This window comes from Schistosoma mansoni, assembly GCF_000237925.1.
Source record: "Schistosoma mansoni, WGS project CABG00000000 data, supercontig 0183, strain Puerto Rico, whole genome shotgun sequence".
NCBI lineage: Eukaryota > Metazoa > Platyhelminthes > Trematoda > Strigeidida > Schistosomatidae > Schistosoma > Schistosoma mansoni.
Genome location: NW_017386067.1, coordinates 366,608 through 388,491, shown reverse-complemented (window position 1 = coordinate 388,491; position 21,884 = coordinate 366,608). Strand labels below are relative to the sequence as shown.

The following is a 21,884-nucleotide window of genomic DNA, read 5'->3' as shown; positions in this document are numbered from 1 at the left end:
AAGCAGTAAGGAAGATAATATGGATCACAGCAGATCAGATAATAGCTTAGTGTTACTATGGTAGGCTTAACATGAAGGATTTGAATCCTTGGATGGCTAAAATTTCAGTAAATCTCAGTATACGCCCTTAGACACTTATTAAATGCTACTAAAGCTTAAATGATATCAATGCTTTGATTGGTTTCAACCCAATATTAAACAATAGAGGAAAATGTTTGTCAATCTTATTCTCTGATTTGACAGTTGGAATTTATTTGTTATTGTAGTCCCTGAGATATATGTTGCACCATCTTTAGTTTGCATAGGTGTGTACACAAATACGTGAAGTTCGATAGATGTAATATGAAGTGATACATTCAATCACAGGCATTTTGGTTTTTGAGACAAACTTAACCCTTGCTTCTGATATAGATGAGTTGAACCAAGTACGGTTTCTACTGATGGTCGATTTAAATCGTCGTTTCAACATAAAACTATTTGAATCAACTCTGAATGGTAAGATGCAAAAGACATTATTGTGGGTGGCAAAATAACTATCATGAAAACTAACATTTTCCAATTTTCGAAGAGTAAAGAAAAAGTACATCAAATCAACATTGATTTATATCGAAATATACAATCCTGTTAGTTTTATGATCAATAATAGGTTGACCTACTAAATATAACACACAATTCAATAAAGTATGGAAGATTAGTGTTGGCTAGAAAAGAGGACCTTTAGATTCAGAGGTGATAGATTCGAATACCGTGTGCGAGATTGTGGATACGGACTTCTGAAGAGTCTCACACTGAGACGAAATGACCATCCAGTGATTCCAGCTTTTCAATGGTTATTTAACATCAATCTGTTCATGATTTCAATGAAAGAAGATTTTGTTAATTTATGAATGATAATAGAATTGAAATCAATGATGTAAATGAATTTGAAATTAACAGAACTAGTTGTCAGTCATTTGTTGATAAATTATGGATAATTCACTTTAAGTAAAAGCTATCCAGAAAAATAATGAAAGTTTCACGGTTAAACCATTCAACTTATAAAAAGTGATATCCCTCTTACTTGGAAAGACACCTATACCTGACGTGATCGTTAGTAAAAATAAAATATACATTTATGAATAGTATAGGACATAAATTGTGGAAATCAACAAATTGTATCCTGAACGGAAACGGAAAAGAGGCAGATTGAAAAACACACTACGTCGGGACTTGTAAGCAGATATCAGAGAAATGAATAGCAACTGGAAACGACTGGAAAAGATTGTTTAGGATAGAGTTTGATGGAGAATTCTGGTCGGTGGCCTATGCTTCTCCACAAAGGGTAACAGACGTAAGTAATTAAGTATATATTTAGTAAGTTTTGAAATGTCATTAAGACACAGTGATCGGTTTATAATATCTTTTGGCTCAGCAAAGATGGATAGTGGCTAGCTGTGGAATCCAGAACAGGCGTTTCGTCCTATTTGAGACTCGTCAGTTGGATGTACATGCATCTCAGACTTGTTGATGTTCACTCTGTGACTCGAACCCAGTACCTTTCGCTTCAAACGCCATCGCGTTATCCACTTAGCTACTGAGTCCTGATAACCACTTGCTTGTGCAATGGGATGGAGTTTAAATTCACTTAGTATTGTTTGTTTGAATATTCCCATTGATGTTTTCCACTGCTAGCCACTATCCATCTTTGCTTACCATGCTTGTGAATTTAGGCTATATCGAGGCAATACGCAGAGTATGCACATATGCCAATAAGAGACTGACCATTTGCAGTCCTAAACATCAATGGGAAGATCCCAAAAAACAATACTAAGTGAATCTTTTCGATCAGTTACAGTACTCCATAAGTTACTCTAATATTTGACACCTCAAAATAGCGATTATGATGAATTTATCATATTAAACTAACTCAAAATCAAACTGATAATTTTCTTCGTTTATTTGCTCTTCCGCTACACTAATTTTATGTGAGTTTCAGTTAATGATCAACATCCTGGTCAACACTTTCTTGAATAGAAATTTGAAGAAAGTTTGTAATTCAGATGGATACTTTTGATAATGTTGTCTTCTCTAAGCTAGATGATTCGATTTTGAAGCCTTCATTTTTTCTAAGTTCCAGATAACATAAACACCGGGATCAACTTCTCATTATCATTTTTACAGTCACTTCAATTTGTCTTGATTGTTTAATTCTTGTAGTGTCTATTAGTACCAAAAGTCCTATTATCAAAGTATTGTTAGACCATACTTAGTTCATGGAATACATTATCATATTTTGAGTTGGGTTCAAACATTCAATAGTGACTAACATGAATCTAATTGATTCCAGTGTATGTTTTACTTTAACCGATTAGTGGCATCGATAGTGAAACAGTAACTTAACTAGTAACCTAAATGAACCTTACATGATATTAGAACTGAAATAAAGTTGATTTAATGTGAACGATTAAATAACAACTAGGTGATTCTGTTGTGAATGAGAACACAGATGGGAACGACCAATTGCATTTCTATACGAAATGAGAACCATACACTAAATACTTCATTTGCAAATTTTCATCATTTATCCTTCATGTTCTATATGATTCTTTTGATTCACAATTGTTTTCGAATTTCGTTTCTGTTTTATTCAAGTCGACCTTCATAGTTTGCTCCTGCCAGGTTTTACACTTTCTATTATTGTCACATTCTACTTATATCGACAGATATAAGTAGCATACACCATAACTCAACGTTCTCGATAACTTAAAGTTACCGTAGATCAGTTTCATTTGAGGTTATACATACACATTGAGCTTAGTAGAATCAGCTGTCTCTCATTCTCACACACACACATTTAGATCCGTACACTCTCAAATTACTCTCATAACTACATTTCTATCCATTAGTTTTGGATTTAGTCTTTAAACTATGAAATTTCATTAGTCCGGTTTTTATACATATAATAAATGATATGTACATTCAGTTTAATTACTACCCAGTAATTATATGGTTTACTTTGTTTAAAAAAAGTGTTATAACTGATTCATTTTCATCAAAGAAATATTCAAATAAAAATATTACAGATCATTAATTGAATTAATTTGTTATATCAGAAACGGGGTTTCGTGGATATTATAATAATTACAATAGTTGAAATCATTAGCTAATTGAAGTCAGACCACCATGGAAAACCTGAAAACATTGCACGGCCGTTTCGTCCTATTGTGGAACTCCTCCTTGACAGTGAGCATCCATGATCTCGCCTCATGAGATTCAAACCCAGGACCTATTAGTCTCGCGCGCGAGCGCTCAACCTCTAGACCAGTGAGCCGGCATCGAACGCTGTTAATGTCTAACTTCAACCGATTCACGAAATTGAGCGACACATTCACCATTTTCTTCAGTGAGTTACTATCTCACAACAGTTCTGGTTGAACTCCACTGGTTACTGCTTCTCACTAGAACTCCAGGAAATACCTCTTGGAGCTGATCACTATTGAGCATATGTTGATGAATATCAGAAGACAGTGGTGGATGTGTCACCTAATTTGCAATAGCTTACCATTTGTTAACAATATATATTATTTGTCTATTCAAATGTTATTATAGTCGAGGTGACAAGAAATATATATATGTATATATATATATGTATATAATTTGTAAACTCCGTCTGTAGCTCTTCTAGAGTTACTGCCGGTCCCAAGCTCGGGTAAAAGAGAGGGAAGGTTGGGCATTGGGTTAGCGACCCCATCCCGTAGAAAACTAACTCGCCAAAAAAACACTAAAATATAATTTGTCATCTATGTGTTACCTTGAACTTAATTATTGCAATGAGAAGTCTGGTAATGTACGATATTACCGGCTATATGTATATATGTATATAATTTCCCAAATACTCAATCACATTTATGTTTACAGAATATACATAACACCGTGTCATTAACATACTTTAAATATGAAATATATATATTATTACAGTCTATTGACTTAAGTTGGAAAGATGAATTGGGTAAAAAAGGTCAGTTATTTTGTCAATGCATATATATCAACAAATATTTATTCTGAAATAGTTTAGTTTATACAATTGATTGATCATTGAGTGATCATTGTCATGTATGTCAAGTCTTTCTTAGTGCTGATCGAATCTAGTCGACCAACTACCATTATGTCTCAATATAGTGTATGTAATGTCGAGTCACCTAGACTAGTGGCCACATTGAAACTTGATCGATAGGATTTGATCTGCACTAACAAAGACCTGATACACATAATATTGATCAGCATCCAATGATCAATCAATTGTAAGTACATCTCAATTCTACAGAAGTTTAGTCACGACCTCGATAGCTCAGTGGTAACGTCTCTAACTGTTAAGTTAGATGACACGGGATCGAATCCGTTAGGAGATATCAGTCCTCCCAAGATTACGGGTGAACTTTGCTGACGAGTGCCAAGTAGAATTAAACCTAGGTTTAGAGTTTTCTGTCGACTACCTCCAACCACTATCTTAATAATGGAATTATGAGTGCATAATACTAAGGAGTTTCATAATAGAGTGTAAAAAACTATCAAGCTTTTCGCGGTTTTCATTAGTTATCTAACCAATATTAGTTCATGGTACAAAACTCTCAAAATATATGCAAAATAGTCGATACTGTCATCCTCTATGAAAAATCATAGTTTGAAAATGAACGACAATATATATTGTTTGAAACTTATGATCAGAATGAATGTAAGACAGTATCCTAAAGAGAAATGAAAAACAGGAAAACTAAAGAACATACTGTGTCAGGAATTGGAAGCAGACACGAAAACGATGAATAGTACTACGAAACAACTGGAAAAGTTTTCCCAGGACAGAGTTCAGTGGAAAGTGTCTGTACGCAGCCTATGCTCATCCAAGAGGGGTAACAAGCGTAAGTAAGTAATATGAGGCAGATAGATTATATTTAACTTATAGAAAACAAGATCTCAATATGAATAATTAGTTCAACATCTTAATATCTTGTATTGAACATATTGAATAGCATAATATTGAATTAAAGGATAATAACTCTAAGATTCATTTAACCTGTAATACAATTAGATCTATTGTATTGAATGGGAGAATATTCTTACGTCATGAAGCATGGTTAATCTTTACAGTTATACAGAATGTCTAAGAAAAAACAACATTATAATAAGTATGACATACTAATCGATTACCTACTAGTAACCTTTATTAGCAAGGTTAACTCATTATCTAACATGGAATTATGTACTCGGCTTCGAGTTATACTCTAATTATGAATGTTTGCACAACTACTCAATTATCCAAATTTACAATTTACTCCTTTGAAGTACAAAAGTTTCAATTACTGAATAGAAAAAATATTCACTTGTCAATAACTGATATCATATTTGCATAGTTGAAAGCATCAGTCAATTGAAGCTAGACCACCAAGGAAAACCTGGAAGCACTGGACAACCGTTTCGTCCTATTATGGGACACCTCAGCTATGAAAATACCGAAATCTCCACTTAACCTCTTATGATGATATCATATGGTTTACTGTTCACTGTTCATAGAATTTAGTCGTCTAATTCTAAGTCTATTTCATTCACCTAGTAAGCAGTGTCAACTTTCCCTAACAAAATAACATTTCCACTCTATAAACAAAATGGCAGCAAAAGTGGATTTGTTTTTTGTTCCTATTGTATTCAATTGTATTGCATCAATGATTTTACATTGCATTTATTATCTATTCATTCCTTCTATCTTTAAATTACTTAATAAGTTCTGTCAATGATAGAGTTAGGATCTCGCGAGGCGGGATCGTGGATGCGCACTGCTGAGGAGTCCCACAGAAAGACGAAACAGCCATCGAGTGCTTCCAGGTTTTTTATGGTGGTCTACCTTCATGATCTCAACTATATAAAATCAGTATTTATTTCGGAAATAGATTTATTTCATTGTAAAAAAATCAAATGACTCGTAGCGATAATTTAAAAACACCATAGTATAGTTTTAATATTAAAAAGGTATCATTAGTTTCACAAATAACCGTCATTTATATCTCTCTAAAATCGATTATAATCCAAACAGGATGCACATATGACAATGAGAGACTGATTAATTTTAGTTCTAAACATCAATGGGAAGATTCAAACAAATAATTTGAAATTCGCCCCATTACACAAGCAAGTTTCTATCAGGACTCAGTAGCTAAGTGGATAACGTGATGGTGTTTGGAGTGAACAGTTCTGAGTTTGAGTCCTGGAGTGGACATCAACTCTAGGATGCATGTACATCCATCTGACAAGTCCCAAGTAGGATGAAACGTGAGTCCTGGATTCCACTACTAACCACCATCCATCTCATTTTATAATACTTATGGATTAAGACAATATCGAGACAATCCTCAGAGGATGCACATATGTTAATAAGACACTTATCAAATGCAATTCTAAACATCAATACGAAGATTCAAACAAACAATACAAAATGAACTTACTTTTGTTCTTTGAGAAATTGTACTCAGTTGTGGAAATGTCAGAATATATTAATATTTAATAAGAAGCATAGGAATTAATACTTCTGTTTATAAATCGGGTGATCGTGTAATTTAATTTATAATCAGTTGTTTATATATATTTTTAAGAAAAAGATTAACCAATCAAATTAGTGTCATTATTTTTCTTTCATTTGATTGGTTAATTAATACATATATAATCATTCTTCAATAATACATTCTGTTATCTATCCATTTATCTATTTATCCTTCTGTTCATATATTTGTTTAGAATTTGTGTCATAATAAGACGAAAAAAAACTCAGCTTTATATTTTCTCAGAGGAATCATCATTCTTTATGTATATACAATAGTATAACTCTGCCAGGGAAGTCCTACTCACTGCCGTCTCGTGGCGGGGGTGTTGTTTACAGAATTGAGAAGACGAAAAGCGAATGTCCGGCGCTTTAACCGGGTTGATGAACACGAAAAGTCCACTTACGGGAGTTGGAAAACCCTCATTCCAAACCAATGATACACATGGGCTCCAGTATCCTGACGGAACAAATGGCGTATGAATCAATTGCTGGTCACCGGCTACCATGGGATTGCATCTCCTCACGATGATTCACTGACTGGTAGATCAGATCTTTAGATCAAAGGCTCCGGATGTGGCCCCCTAAGAAAACCACCTGTTTTAGTTTGGGCACCTGGACAGTATCACAGCCCTCACATAAATCAAATGACATTTGTGTAGGGCATATGTATTCGGTGCCCCTTTGTACCAATATTTATGTGTTTAAATAAATAAAATAAATTACTACTGTTGAAAGAAAAGTACACTTAAACTGTTGTGTATATGGTGACGGTAAACTAAATTTTTTGCAAACACTTCTAATTGATTGTTTAAAAGATGGAAGACACTTTTCTTTGCTTTTGGGTATTAATAAGATATTTTTATGATGAGTTATCTAAACTTATGACACGTTTGTTATCACACAATCTCAGATTTTTTTTCGTATAATATCATAACTATGAAACATGGTAAAAGATTTGTGCAGGCTGTAGAATGCTTCAAGCAATTGGTTCCTTTTGTGAATTGGAATAAAGCTGGAACAACAAGTGAGTTAGAATATTATAAATTCATTATATTTCGAAGGTTTCCCATCAGCTGTTTACAACCATATATGTATTGAAAGGTAACATTGAGGTGTTATATAAGGTGAAATAATTGACATTGATGACGGAAAGAACTAGAATGAGAAAGTTTATCAATAATAACTGTATATATATGTTTGTGCAAGAACAGATGTGAGGTCACTTGGAGATGGAATTCAAAAACATAGGGGGTCGGGTAAGGCGGTAATTGAATGAGATCCAGAAACAGATACAATAGTTTGTGTGGTAAGTTTAGGAGTTGTGAAGGTTTAACATAAGATTCCTGGAATGCGAATTTGATAAGATGGGTTTTTTTAATAATTCCTCCTTCATAATTCTCTTTCTGAACCGCACTCAATTACTGCATCACCAAAATTTCCAAAGTATTGTCCGCGTAAAGTGGAACAACAAAGTGGGTAGTGTTGAGGTCAGGTGTACATTATTAGTAAAAGAAGTTGAATAGGTTAATGAAGTTTGAAATTTTTATCGACTGAAGTGCTTTGGACATTCGTCATGTACTCATAGCCATCTCCTACCAAGGAGAGCAATGTCAACTGGTATCAGTCCATATAGTCAGTTATTAATTGTTGAACTGATCCACCTTTATAGATGCATACTAATCGGTTAGGGTCATTTAGCTAAATAACAACAATCAGTGATTGAAGTCTTTAGGAAGCATAAATCAGAATTGGTCACAATAGTGTTTTAATAGTGCACTCTTTTTTTAAGTTTCCCAACTATACTCTTTGTTATCAATCTTCTCTATTTTCACTTTAGCTGCATAGTTTCGATTTTATTTACTACTCATCTGGTTAACTTCACTCTGTTGCATTTATATGGTAACGACAACTTGAACCAATGCATATTTATACCGGGCTCTAAATTAATGATGACTGACTAGAGTGATTGATGAAAATGAAGGTACCAAATGGTTGAATTCAGATTAAAATCTCTCCAATTAAGTTAATTTATTTTATATAGTTAAGATCATGAGTCAATGGAAGTTAGACCACCTTGGAAATCCTGGAAGCACTGTACGGCTGTTTCGTCCTATTGTGGGACACCTCAGCAGTGCGCATCCACGATCTCACCTCACGAGATTCAAACCCAGGACCTACCAGTCTCGAGCCAGAGCACTTAACCGACAGACCACTGAGCCGGAATCCAGTGATGTTAATGTCTAACCTCAAGCAATCCACGAAATTGCGCGACCAACCCTTTTGTGATAAGTTAGTTTATATTGAGGAAATGAAAAAGATGAAATAATAATTTAAGGCAATATTTATCTTATCAATTCAGTGTGCATTTCATTTAATCTTACATGGGTAAACTTTCATTCATTATTGTTCTTATATCAATTTAGGTGAACTAAATTCATTGTGGATGATTTTACAGTAACATGTGTGACGTATATAAAACCACTATGTGTGTAAAGAAGAAATCAGTATGGAAATGATTGTACTTCGGTATAAGGACGGTGTGGTTTCAGAATTTATTTGGTGATATGTATCCTGAGTGTTAATAAATCCACATTACATCTGTTACGTCCTTGATCTGTCTACCCATTTTCGTGCCGAGGATAACTTGTCTAATGTAGATTAGGACCTTGACGCGATAGGCTGACTGGCATAACTTTGAGGCTAGTTTGCGTGAGTTCAAAGTGGGGGGTGAAGAGACGAAAACGATTCTATCTTTGATTGGCTGACAAGCATGTTCGAGAGAGAAGACAAGACAACTGGAACACTAATCGCTTTATTCCAAAATCCGACCTGGTACCCGAATTCAGATCAGTGTGAAAAGATATATGAATAAATGGATGATTAACCTCACCACAACGTACAATAATTAGGAAAATACAATTATGTCTAAAACTGGGGGATTAGGGTAGAAAATAGAGTACAAAAAGTTACGTCTAAATTACAATAGCTTTGGAAGAGAAAATGCTATGACAATGAATCATACATCAAACGAAAGCTTATGATTTGTAAAATAGACTAAGGGCAAAAGTAAATGTTACTGTGATACAAGCTTTGGATTTAACGAAATAACGTCCCCAAAAATAGCTTCCGTAGTTTGTTAAGGTTTCTTCTTTCACAGTTCACAACAACATCAGTTTTCCATATTCTTACTTTACGTCGAGAGTATCGCATGTGTTCTCAATTGTCAAGTAAAAACAGTTATACTCCGGACTTCAATATAATCTACACGTACATAACGGCAAAATGCCACCAGAAACAACACAGACAACCGCTCAGATATAATAGCGGTTATATACTATATCAAATAACATCATTTTGTAATGGTAATAGATTCTTCAGTTACTTACTTACTTACGCTTGTTACTCCCAATAGAGCATAGGCCGCCGACCAGCATTCTCCAACCCACTCTGTCCTGAGCCTTCTTTTCTAGTTCTATCCATTTTTTGTTCATTCTTCTCATGTCTGTCTCAATTTCTCGGCGTAATGTGTTCTTTGACCTTCAGGATTCTATGTGAGGGCTTGTCTTGTGACGCAATTGGGTGATTTCCTCAAAGTGTGCCCAATCCACTTCCAGCGCTTCTTCCTGATTTCTTCCTCCACTAAAATCTGGTTTGTTCTCTCCCACAGTAACTTGTTGCTGATAGTATCTGGCCATCGGATTCGAAATATTTTGCGTAGACAACTGTTAATAAACACTTGTATCTTCTGGATAATGGCTTTCGTAGTTCTCCGCGTCTCCGCACCATGTTATGTTTAGATTCTTCAGTTATGAGAACCTAATTATAATTCATTGATCAGTGAAGACAATGACATTGATAACCTACAAAAAACACTAAATTCCAGTATCCATTGCATACTCGCTTGACACTGTCATTTCAGTAATATATCTTTTCTTTTAACAATGATAAATCTCCTTATGTTACATTTTCTTATACAAACAACTAACAAGTAGTTTTTTTGTTGTTGTTGCCATTCTTGATATACTTCTCTATAAATAGTTTGGTTCTTTTATTTACTCTTCGAATAATATTGAATTATCATAAATCAAATGTGTATGCATCACGCAACTACTGTTTGGGATGTATCGGATTGTTTCGTCTTCATCTCTCTTTCTCTACCACACTCGCCCACTCATCCGCTTACCCACCAACTAAATGTTTGACTAAACATAGTAGTAATCAGTTAACTGTTTTTGATAGTTTCTATCTCTTGCATTTGTTTTCTTCATGTCACGTAATCATACTCAAAAAGTATAGTTTAGTTGAATGAATTTAAATATATTAATCGTCAACATCACATTAAGGAAATGGAAGTGTCTCCAGTGAACTGTACAATCACATGTAATACTGACTACTTAGGAATGTTAATAATAACAGATTAGTTTTCCTAGTCTGATCACTAAACCACATATATATATCCTATAGTGTATGATATGGTGAACAATGAATGAATAGATTGAAGTGCGAATGACAAGTGTAATTGATAGTTTGTGACATGGTATTAGATGGTACTCACAAGATTGTTTGCATGTAGTGCGTAGCGGAAGGCGACATTGTCAAACGGAGTGAAGATCTTCACTGCATCGAAAGCAAGGCTTTGGTATAAATCACGGAGACCAGACTAGAAAATGGTTCAGAATGAAGAATACACCAAAAGATGTAAATACGAGATTTAAAGCCATGTATATTTATTATGTAAATACTATGTAACTTCTCACAATGAACACGAATACCCCCTGCCTACTGACTTGTTTTACAACAGATTAGCATATTTTAAAAAGTAATAATTAAATGGTTTAGTCATTTAACTATATATGTTGGTTCCAAATGGTTCACGGTATAGTATTGTAAATATATGTACACACGGTTATTTATTTATTGATCGGTGTTAAATACTACTTATAGATCAGAAAGGGTTTTGTGGAGATTTCAGTGTTTTCATACTTGAAATCATGAGTCAATTGAATTTAAACCACCATGGAAAACCTGGAAGTACTGGACGACCGTTTCGTCCTATTATGAGACTCCTCAGCAGTGCGCATCCACAATCCCGCACTCGCGAAATTCGAACCCCGGACCTACCAGTCTCGCGCCAGAGCACTTAGCCGACATCCGATGGTGTTAGGGTCTAACTTCAACCAATACACGATTTTGAGCAACCGTTCACCAATTGTCTTCAGTGAGTTGATATTTCTACAACAGACTTGGTTAAACTGAGGAGTCCCATAATAGGACGAAACTGCCGTTCGGTGCTTCCAGGTTTTCCACGGTGGGCTAGCTTCAACTGACTCATGATTTCAACTATGAAAATACTACTTAGTTTAAAATATACACATCTGACTGTGCATAAATCATATAAGATATCATGTATCCACAGATGGTTTAGATTTACTTCGAGGGTCATATAAATTCATATTACCGGTCTTTATGCTCCCACCATGTGTCGTTGAATTAGGAACTTTCAACACGAAATATAAGTCAATTAAGTATTTAACAGGTAATAACAGGGACAAATATAACAGTATGCTAACCGGAATTAGAATAGGTTTAAATCATCCAGTTGTTGATATTCAGGACTGGATTTTAAATAGTATTTATTGGTATATGTTCATTCTGAGCTTTTTTGTCTTGATATATCCATTTTATTACATGACTAGCCATAGACTCATTAGTTAAATGCAACTAGATCCTAGTGTTGATTTTCACAGTGATACTTTAACCCACTACTAAAGTTTTATTCATTGTTACTTAATCCAGCTGACCAAATAGAAGGAATAATGCGTCCTAAGTTCAGCTTCTGGACAATATCCATTTATTGTATTGTAAATCAAAAGTCACATATAACAAATGTGTTTGAAGCAAAAAACACAGATTTGAATTTGTAGGAAATGTGAAAATAGTCCAGAATTGCTGTTTAGTTAATCAAATCTTGTAGATGTTCAATAACCTTCTGTTATATACAAATAAATAAGTCATAAAGCTGTAACTGCTAGAATACTGGATTATTATACGTATATTTATTGCGTAATTACTAAGTGTCCGTACCGGCCATAAAGAGTGGTGAAACGTTCTGGAGGAGCTATTTAACTCTTCTGCAGTTTGTAGTCGGAAGTAAGAATGTTGACTATATACTGTATTGTGGCATTTAACAGTTAGTAGGTTGTCTTGATAATCAATACGTTTTAAATCTAATGGCGTCAACCCTTGTATCCATAATTTGAAAGTATATGTAACATAGAACAATGATTTATACCGAAAATTTAACAACTTATCAGTTTCTCCAGAGATAAGCTTACGTGCATAAGACTATCATTCATAAAAGTCACTTGTTAAGACGACTACTTTTGTCGGTACCAATAGTATGGACACGTTTAAAATACTAACTTTGACATATGTACACGCGCTACAGACAGAATAATTTGAAATCATGTGAATGGATTTTTATACCGCTTTCATTATTTATTTAGCTTCGATGAGCTTTTTCCAGACCTCGATAAGTTTCTTAATTAAATAATAAATTTTTAATAGTTGAATTCATGAGTCGATTTAAGCTAAACCACCATTGGAAACGTGAAAACACTGGGTGGCCGTTTCATCCTAGTGTGGGACTCTTCATCATTGCGCATCTACGATCCCACACCGAAGGAACTCGAACTCAGGACCTTCGGTTTCGCACTCGAACGCTTAATCTCTAGATCACCGAGCTGGCATCCCACGGTGTTCATGATCTTACGCAACCCTTCATTCGATTGTCTGAGGTGGATAACTAACTCACATTCGACACGGATTAGACTCCACTAATCACAGCTTCTTACTAGAACTCCATGACATCCATCTTGAAGCAAGTCACTAGTGAGCAATGGTTTAGAGGTTAGGCTTTCGTGCGCAAGACACGAAGTCGTGGGTTCGAGTCTCACATGCAGGGTCGTGGAGCAGTCCCATACTAGGACTAAACGGTCGTCTATTGCTTTCATATATTCAAATGTTGTTTAGCTTAGGTCAACTTATGAATTCAACTATTAAAATGTTCATACATTTGTTATATCTTGCTAAAATCGTTGATTACTGTTACTGGTATGGCTATTAGTTATGACTGAGAAATACCCATCACTTTCTACTTGTTCAACGGAAAATGAATAAAATGTCTCCATACAATCATGAATGCCAGATTGTTGATGAAGATTTATTTCAATAACACACGATTACAGAGTTGAGATCATGAGTCAATCGAAGCTAGACCACCATGGAAAACCTGGAAGCACTGGACGGTCGTTTCGTCCTATTGTGGGACTCCTTAACAGTGTGCATCCACGATCCCGCCTCACGAGATTCGAACCCAGGATCTACCAGTCTCGCTCCAGAGCACTTAACCGATAGACCACTGAGCCGGCATCCAATGGATACACACTTCTGAGGAGTCCTATAATAGGACGAAACAGCCGTCCAGTGCTTCCAGGTTTTCCATGGTAGTTTAGCTTCAATTGACTAATGATCGCAACTTTATAAAATTACTAAAATCTCCACCAAAATCCCTTCTGATAACAAACGATTAATTAATTCACATTTGATATTTAAAATAATGATGGAATGTACATATATCATTTGAAATATTCGGTCAGTGAATAAATTTGAAAGCAGTGAATTGGCAAATTAATCATTAATTTAATCTGCATTTATACACCATTTAAAAAACTGAAATCTCCACGAAACCCCTCCTGATTAAAACCATCGGAGTTGAAACACTTGAAATAACATTTTAATTTAATTTTAAATATGGTTGGATTTCATAAGTCTTCTAATTGAATGCTAGATTCGGTTCCTAAGCTCTTCAAGTAATCTCCAAGCTAGATCAACACAGTAACTTGAACTCGAGAGAAAAGACACGAAATATGGAAGAAACGCTTAACTTCAAAGGTTCGTTTATGTACAGAAAATGTATGGTTTTTATGGTATATTAGATGGGCTTGAGTTTCGGAAAAATTCTACAACGCTACTAAACATCGTAGTAGTATGGGTAACCATCTAACCAGAAATGTGATGTGTGACTTTCTACTTTCTAGATGTTACCGGTAAAACTTATATTGAATGCTGATTGGATAAGATCTTTCTCAATGTTTTCAGAGCCTGTTTTGGCTTTTTTTCAAGGAATTTTCTGGATCCCCCCAACAGATTATGTTTGGTTTCACTTCTTCATAGTTACTTTCAGAGTTAATAAAAGTCGTCTCACAATTGTTTTCTTTTTGACTTCTTGTGTAACCAATATAGAGTTTTTTATTACAGATTTAAAGTTGAAACGAGTACTTTATTTCATTATCTTGCTTGCATTACACAAATTCAATATCCACTGTCTTAACTGATATTACTTAGTTTCCACGTCTGAAAGGAGGCAGAGAATATTATGGACATCTCAGAATCAACTAGAAGATTTATAATTTACTGATAACCTCACGCTTCTATCCCATACACACTAACGAATTCAGATGAAGACAACTAGTGTAGCAGCCTCTGAATCAGTAGGCATTAAGATACACAAGTGAAAAAGCTACATTCTCAACACGGAGAAAACCAACTCATTCTCACTTGTTGAAGAAGCCCTAGAAGAGGTGGAAACATTTACATATTTGTATAGGTTCACCAATGAACAAGAAGGATTTGACGCAGATATAAAGGCAGTGATTGGCAAAGCAATGGACCCATTCTTACAGTTGAAGAACATATGTAACTCAAAACAACTGTCAAACGACATCAAAGTCACAATCTTGAATGCGAACGCATATACTGTCCTACTATATGGAGATGAAACTTCCAGAACTACAATAACCATCATCGTATTAGTACAAGTATTTATAAACATTTGCCTACACAAGACACTCAATATCCTTTGGCTGAATACCACCAGCAATAGACCACTGTCAGAGAGAACTAACCAACTTACATCTGGAGAGGAAATTAGGGAAAGACATTAGAAGTGCATATGACACACATTAAAGAAATCATCAAAATGCATCACGAAGCAAGCGCTATATTGTAATCCTGAAGGGAAATGAAAAGGAGGAAAGTCAATGAACACAATAGGTTGAGAATTCGAAGAAGACATAAGAAGGATAAATAACAACTGGGAACAACTGGAAAGGATTGTTGTGAACGAAGTTGTATGGAGAACGTTTGCATGTGACCTATGGTCCTCCACGATGAATAACAAGCGTAAGTAAGTACGTTTCTTTAAAATAATAGTGAATAATTGTAGTCCTAGTGTCACGTTCATTGTAGTGAATAAGTAACACAAAAGCTTTAAATAGTTTTAAATGTAACATATCGTCCTATTGATAATACGGTAATATTGATATGAAGAATATTCCAATCTTTAATCACCAAGTAAAACATATTACAACACGAATCATTTTATTTCAAAGACAAATATCTTGTGGCTATCAGGACTCAGTGGCCGAGTGGATAACGAGATGGCGTTTGAAGCGAAAGGTACCGGGTTCGAGTTCCAGAGTGAACATCAACTCTGAAATGCAGGTACATCCTACTGACGAGTCCCAAATAGGACGAAACGCTAGTCAAACTGGATTTCACTGCTAGCCACTATCCATCTTTGCTTACCATGCTTGTGAATTTAGGCTATATCGAGGCAATACGCACAGGATGCACATATGCCAATTAGAGACTGACCAGTTATAGTCCCAAGCATCAATGGGAAGATTCAACGAAACAATACTAGTTGAATTTAAATATCTTTATATATAACCTGTGTTTTTCTTAAACACTTATCTTATTACTATTTTCCAGTAGTAAGTTTCTTACCTTATTTTCACGGTTTAATTCAATTACATTGATAGAAATGATTTACACTAAATTTCGGACAGTCTTTATATGTATATCAATACTTTACAATATTATCAACAACACCACACAATTCTACAGAATTTCTATTATAGTCCACTACTTACTTACTTCCGCTACATCGACGACACATTCATTATCGTAGATCAGAACACCAGTGAGGAGTAGAAGTAATAGTAGTAGTAGTAGTAGTAGTAGTAGCTTAGTAAACAGAACACGACTGGTTGGGGACAATCGAATGTATATAAGCACAAATTACAGACCATCTCACTAAATTCTGATAACCATATAGTGAACAGTTAATTTGCAAAATAACAACCAATTGTCTCAACCTTCATTGTTCCTTGTGTAAATATCAGTTCATCTTCTTTAATTTCATTGTTTATGCATTTTCCTATCAATTGCGTTTCATTTCAGTTCTTTCCTTATCGAGCTTCTGCCAAAATACATTCTATGTCAGACCATCGCCATATACTACTTATGTGGATATATGTAGACCGCACTACAGTAGTAGTTTTAAGATAGATTTTCAGAAGTTCCAGTATAAAGTTGTTTACACTCTAAACGATTGAGTCGAGAGTATGATACAATTACTAATTGACGTTGTTTGTTAAAGATTGAGAATCATTAGGTGTTAACTGAAGTTGGAAATGTAAATCATTGAATTCTGTATGTTACTTTGTTGTATGTCATACATCTAGAACATACATCTGCCTATTAAATGTACCAGTCTAATCTGATCAAGTATTTCGTGACCTTCTAACTAGGTATAATTTTGTGTATCATTTTTAACTATATTAAATTATATCGTATATCTTATGTAAAGATGTGTGTGTGTATTTAATACACTGGATCAATCAGTCACAAGCCAAATAATAAATGGGATATAGTGATTGGTGCACGCTATCGATCATGATTTGGGTCCACTTTCTTAAAAAAAGGAGAGATACCATTAATTGAAAATTTGGTTTTATTTTCTGTGGTAAAGAACTATTTACTTATGAATGACTTATTCGTATATTCTATTTTGGTTAACCAGTATGGGCTTCCTACTCATATTTGGTTATTTCATTTAAGTAGCTAATTGGGTTAGTCCATAAGATGTTTGTTTATCAGAAGTAGACTTGAACGATCACACAACATAAAAGCTTCTTCCTTATGTGTCTGTCTATTGAATTATATCTTATGTTTGGTCTGTTTTCATAGATATGATGATTGAGTAAGCTGATAGTTCCCTTTTCATCAGCATCTATTCAATTTTAGTTCATGATTTATCTGCTATAGTATACAGATGGAATGTATTCTTTAAACACATTTAGTATTGGTATCCTCAATCTGGCATACGCACCCAAACGGAGAGCTATATTTCAATATAGTCATCAAAAGGGGGGCACTCGTTGGTGAATACTTTGATAATGTTAGCACTCACCCTATTTAATACCATATATTTAATTAAAACAAGGGGTTCTCAGTATAAAATATACAAATTAGTGACAAAATGCCTATTTTATAAAAGTTTAACTTGCAAATATCTTAAGAAGTTGTATAAATTGTTTGATCCGTGATCACTTGCTATTTATATCACTCAGTTTTGCTGCCATAACCACCTCTTGTTTCGTCAAAATACTGAGAAAGGAGAAAGTATGTGAATCATCACGATGTTTTGGTGTTCTAAGCGTGTTAAGGTCAGTCAAGCCTTAACTGGTGAAACCATTTAAGTTTTCTGGAAGCCAACCGTGTGGGTGTAATGGTGTGAGAAACTCATTGTGTCCAGGTGTCGACGCGTGGGCATCTCATCAGAGTCAAGTATAGTCTACTTGCATACTGGTAACATATAAATTTTCATCCATGCATCCCTTGTCATACACATTGATATATTCAGCGACCTGGGAGGGTAGATAGTCACCACACCCTAGTATTTGTTACCATATATCTTTTTTAATTATGTCTTCGACCTGGAAACTTAGGCCTCTGATTTTAGTAGATATATGTCAAGGATTTTCTAACTTACTCTTCGCATATATCTAAATACATGGACCATACAAGTCGGAACTCGTGCAATTCATATACATAAGCATATACGTCGAGAGGCCAGCAAGAGTTTTAAGGAGCACCGAAAATGGTCACCAAGTAATCCGGTCTACATCAACGTGGTGGACTAGTCCGATATCCATCAACCGCCCAAATTAGTTAACAAGGTTTTCCCTACTATCCACCAGCGCCGCAGGAAGGTCTTAAATCAGATTTTGCTGCCACCACAATTGTAATCCTTTAGTTTTTAGTGTTAAGTTGAATATATTGTATAAAAGGCAAAATTAATAAATGATTAACAGACTTAAGTAGTCTATTAAAACACATCCAAAAATGTTAATGGCAACAATTAGACTATCCATTCTTTTTTCAGTGTTCTACGGAAGTACACTATCAAGCATTTTCTATCATTTTTCCGGTCATCTATCATGTGAGCAATGCATATAATTGTATAGTTTTCACTAGGATTTTCATTCCACTCATTTAAAACTATCTACATATGTTTCCCATGAAGTAGTCATAGTAGCCTGTCCCAACTTACCAGATGAAAAAAGGAAATACATGGAAATTTCAAGCTTGTAATGAAATTTCTCTTTTATGTAGTACTAACCGACTAAATCAACAGAAAAGTGTTCAGAAGTACTTAGTAGGGTAACCCTGACCGTTGCTGCTACCTTGACGTAGTGGTCGGGCTTACCTATCGTGATGAACCAATTGAGCTACACTGGCTGGAACAATCATTCCTCAAGGTCCTACTTTGCCAGACAGGTCGGTTGAAGAACGGTTAGACTAAAAGCAGCAAACCCAAGGTCTGAAGGTGAAGTCGTACTGCTGACTGCACAGAGGTGTGGCGGCAGTAAGGTGTTTCCTTCAGACAACCAGCATAACAGCAATGCCGCCTTCCCACAGGGAGGGGTGGGGTTAGAAAAGGTCGACCCTAAAAATGCACACCTCGCCTTATCCCACGGATATCCGTCTCCGGCGGTAAGGCCCATTGAAGAACGGAGCTAACACAAAAATTACTCACAAAAAGGTCGCATGTGACCGACCTCAAGTAGTTGTCCCTTGGGCATTGCGGTCACGCTCTCAGGTCATTGTGACCACTTCTAACCCAATTTCCTTTTCAGATACCTCTAGAAGAACCATTTCATAGTGTGAGCAACCGGGAAGTGATAACTGCCCTCATACCTCTAACAGCACTCAAGTAGGGTACATATATTGTACACTAAAAAACGGATGCGTTACAAATTCACGAACATATATTCTATCTCCAATGATTTCAGGTTTTCCATAAAACTATGGTGTGTTCTACTGATGTCGACAGATATAAATAGTATGTATCAACAATCAAAAGTGAAATACCTGGCTACAGATGGTTAAGAAGATCAAAGAAAAGGGAACGAGAACAGTGAATGGTTGATATGAAATTGGAGGAACAGTCAAGTTTGATACAATTGATTAACATCTTGCAAATGGAGTATTCACTGTATAGTTCTCAGATTTTACTAAATAATCCTGTAATTTTGTATTTAAATACATTCGATTGCCCCCACTTGTGTTATCGTTCACGACAAGACAAATTAACTTAGAAGTTTGTACAAGTCATCAGTTCTTTTAAATGAAATACAAAACAAAGTGTGACAATTGACTATATAATCAGTATATGTAATTCTATTTGACAAATATAACTTATGAGATAATTGATATTATACACATTCAACAGTAAACAATAAAAGATCCAAGAATTTTAAACTTAATCTTTACAATTCAAATAAACATAATCTATATTTTCATAGGTGAAGTCATGAGTCAATCGAAGCTAGACTACCACGGAAAGCCTAGAAGTACTGGACGGCCGCTTCGTCCCGTTATGGGACTCCTCAGCAGTGCTCATCCACGATCCCGCCTCACGAGATTCAAACCTGGGACCTATCGGTCTCGCATACGAGCGCTTAACTACTAGACCACTGAGCCGGTATCCAATGGTGTTAATTTCTAACTTCAACCATTCCGCGAAGTTTGAGCAACCGTTCACATAATCTCTGGTTGGCATGATTAGATTTCATTTTGCTTTAATTAGAATAATATAACAACTCGATGAGACTATAACTTATGGACGACCGTTGAGGATTGCCTAAGTGACCTTCAGAATATTGACCTACTAACTAAGACTAAATGAGTGTTATAAACAAGTATAAGGAATTAAAATTATGATTAACAATTGATGCTTAAAGTTAGGCATTGAATTTAGAATTTTCATCACGAACTGACATCAGCTAAAATGCCAACAGGTTATTTAGCCAAAAGAATGAATGAATTTCGCGCCAAAATCCAAGACCTGTTATTCTAAATCTGATTGGTTCGTTCATAAATTATAGTCTCGCCGACAACCGAAATATAAGGCTAGTTAATATATTAATGAGATGATAGCTGAGGAACATGCCACTTGCTTGAATATCTGTGTTACCTGTTCCTGTCATCTAGACATTTCAACAAGTTTTCTGTTTCCTTGTTTGTTTTAACAGACCAATTAATTGCATAACCTATTTAGTTACAAAAATTTGCAATCATTGACATTAAGATGACTAGCAATATGCATGAAGAAGACTGAATATTATTCAGTTGTAGACTTCCAAAATGTTACTATATAATTGGCGATCAATCAAAATTTATCGTCTATATCGATCAAGAAATAATAAACGGGAACTGGCTGAAATACTTCGTGCTAAGAATTCTATATTGTACCAAAAATATAATATTGAATAAAGCTAATAATAATAAATATGATTTTTACCATAAGATGGTGGTTGGAGATGGTCAACAGGAAACCATGGACCCGAGTTTCGTGCTACTTGGCACTCATCAGCAAGGTGTACCTGTATTCTTGAGGGAACTGGTGCTCCCTGACGGATTCGATCCCGTGTCACCATCAATTGAAGATTGGTTACATGAATGGTAATTGCTTATTTTAAGCTCACGTAATTCCTCGGATGCACACTAAACCATCCAGATCAGAGAACAGAACTCCACCAAAATCATCCACCTGAGCCACAAATCTTCTCCATCATCTCAAGAATGATCAAACTTGTCATAAATGGCTATTCACCAATATCGTTCGTATTTTCACTGAATTGAAGGTTTTTAGTTGGAATTCGATATTAGGTGGGATTTCAAACCCTGGAACCACCTTGTCATGAATTTATAAAAAACAGATGTATGACAATTCGTTATTGATTTTTATGTCCGGCGTTTATCACGTGAAATATCTGCCAATCGAAACATGACTTCTTCGATCTTAACACTGTGACAAATCAATGACGTTCAACCAGTATGAGAAGTCTAGCGTCCTTATTGGTCCTTTGTCCGCCTAGCTCTTCCAATTGAGTCCAGAACACCT

At 35.2% G+C, this 21,884-nt stretch overlaps 3 non-coding genes across 3 annotated transcripts; 2 read left to right on the top strand and 1 right to left on the bottom strand.

The window, feature by feature from the left end:
• Positions 1-1,510: 1,510 nt before the first annotated feature.
• Smp_tRNA_00455_Pseudo_TTG.1.1 lies at positions 1,511-1,577 on the bottom strand. Its single transcript has one exon. It is a non-coding gene (tRNA).
• Positions 1,578-4,317: 2,740 nt separating this feature from the next.
• Positions 4,318-4,388, top strand: Smp_tRNA_00926_Pseudo_GTT.1.1. The gene has a single exon. It is a non-coding gene (tRNA).
• Positions 4,389-13,464: 9,076 nt separating this feature from the next.
• Smp_tRNA_01276_Pseudo_CAA.1.1 lies at positions 13,465-13,529 on the top strand. The gene has a single exon. It is a non-coding gene (tRNA).
• Positions 13,530-21,884: the final 8,355 nt, after the last annotated feature.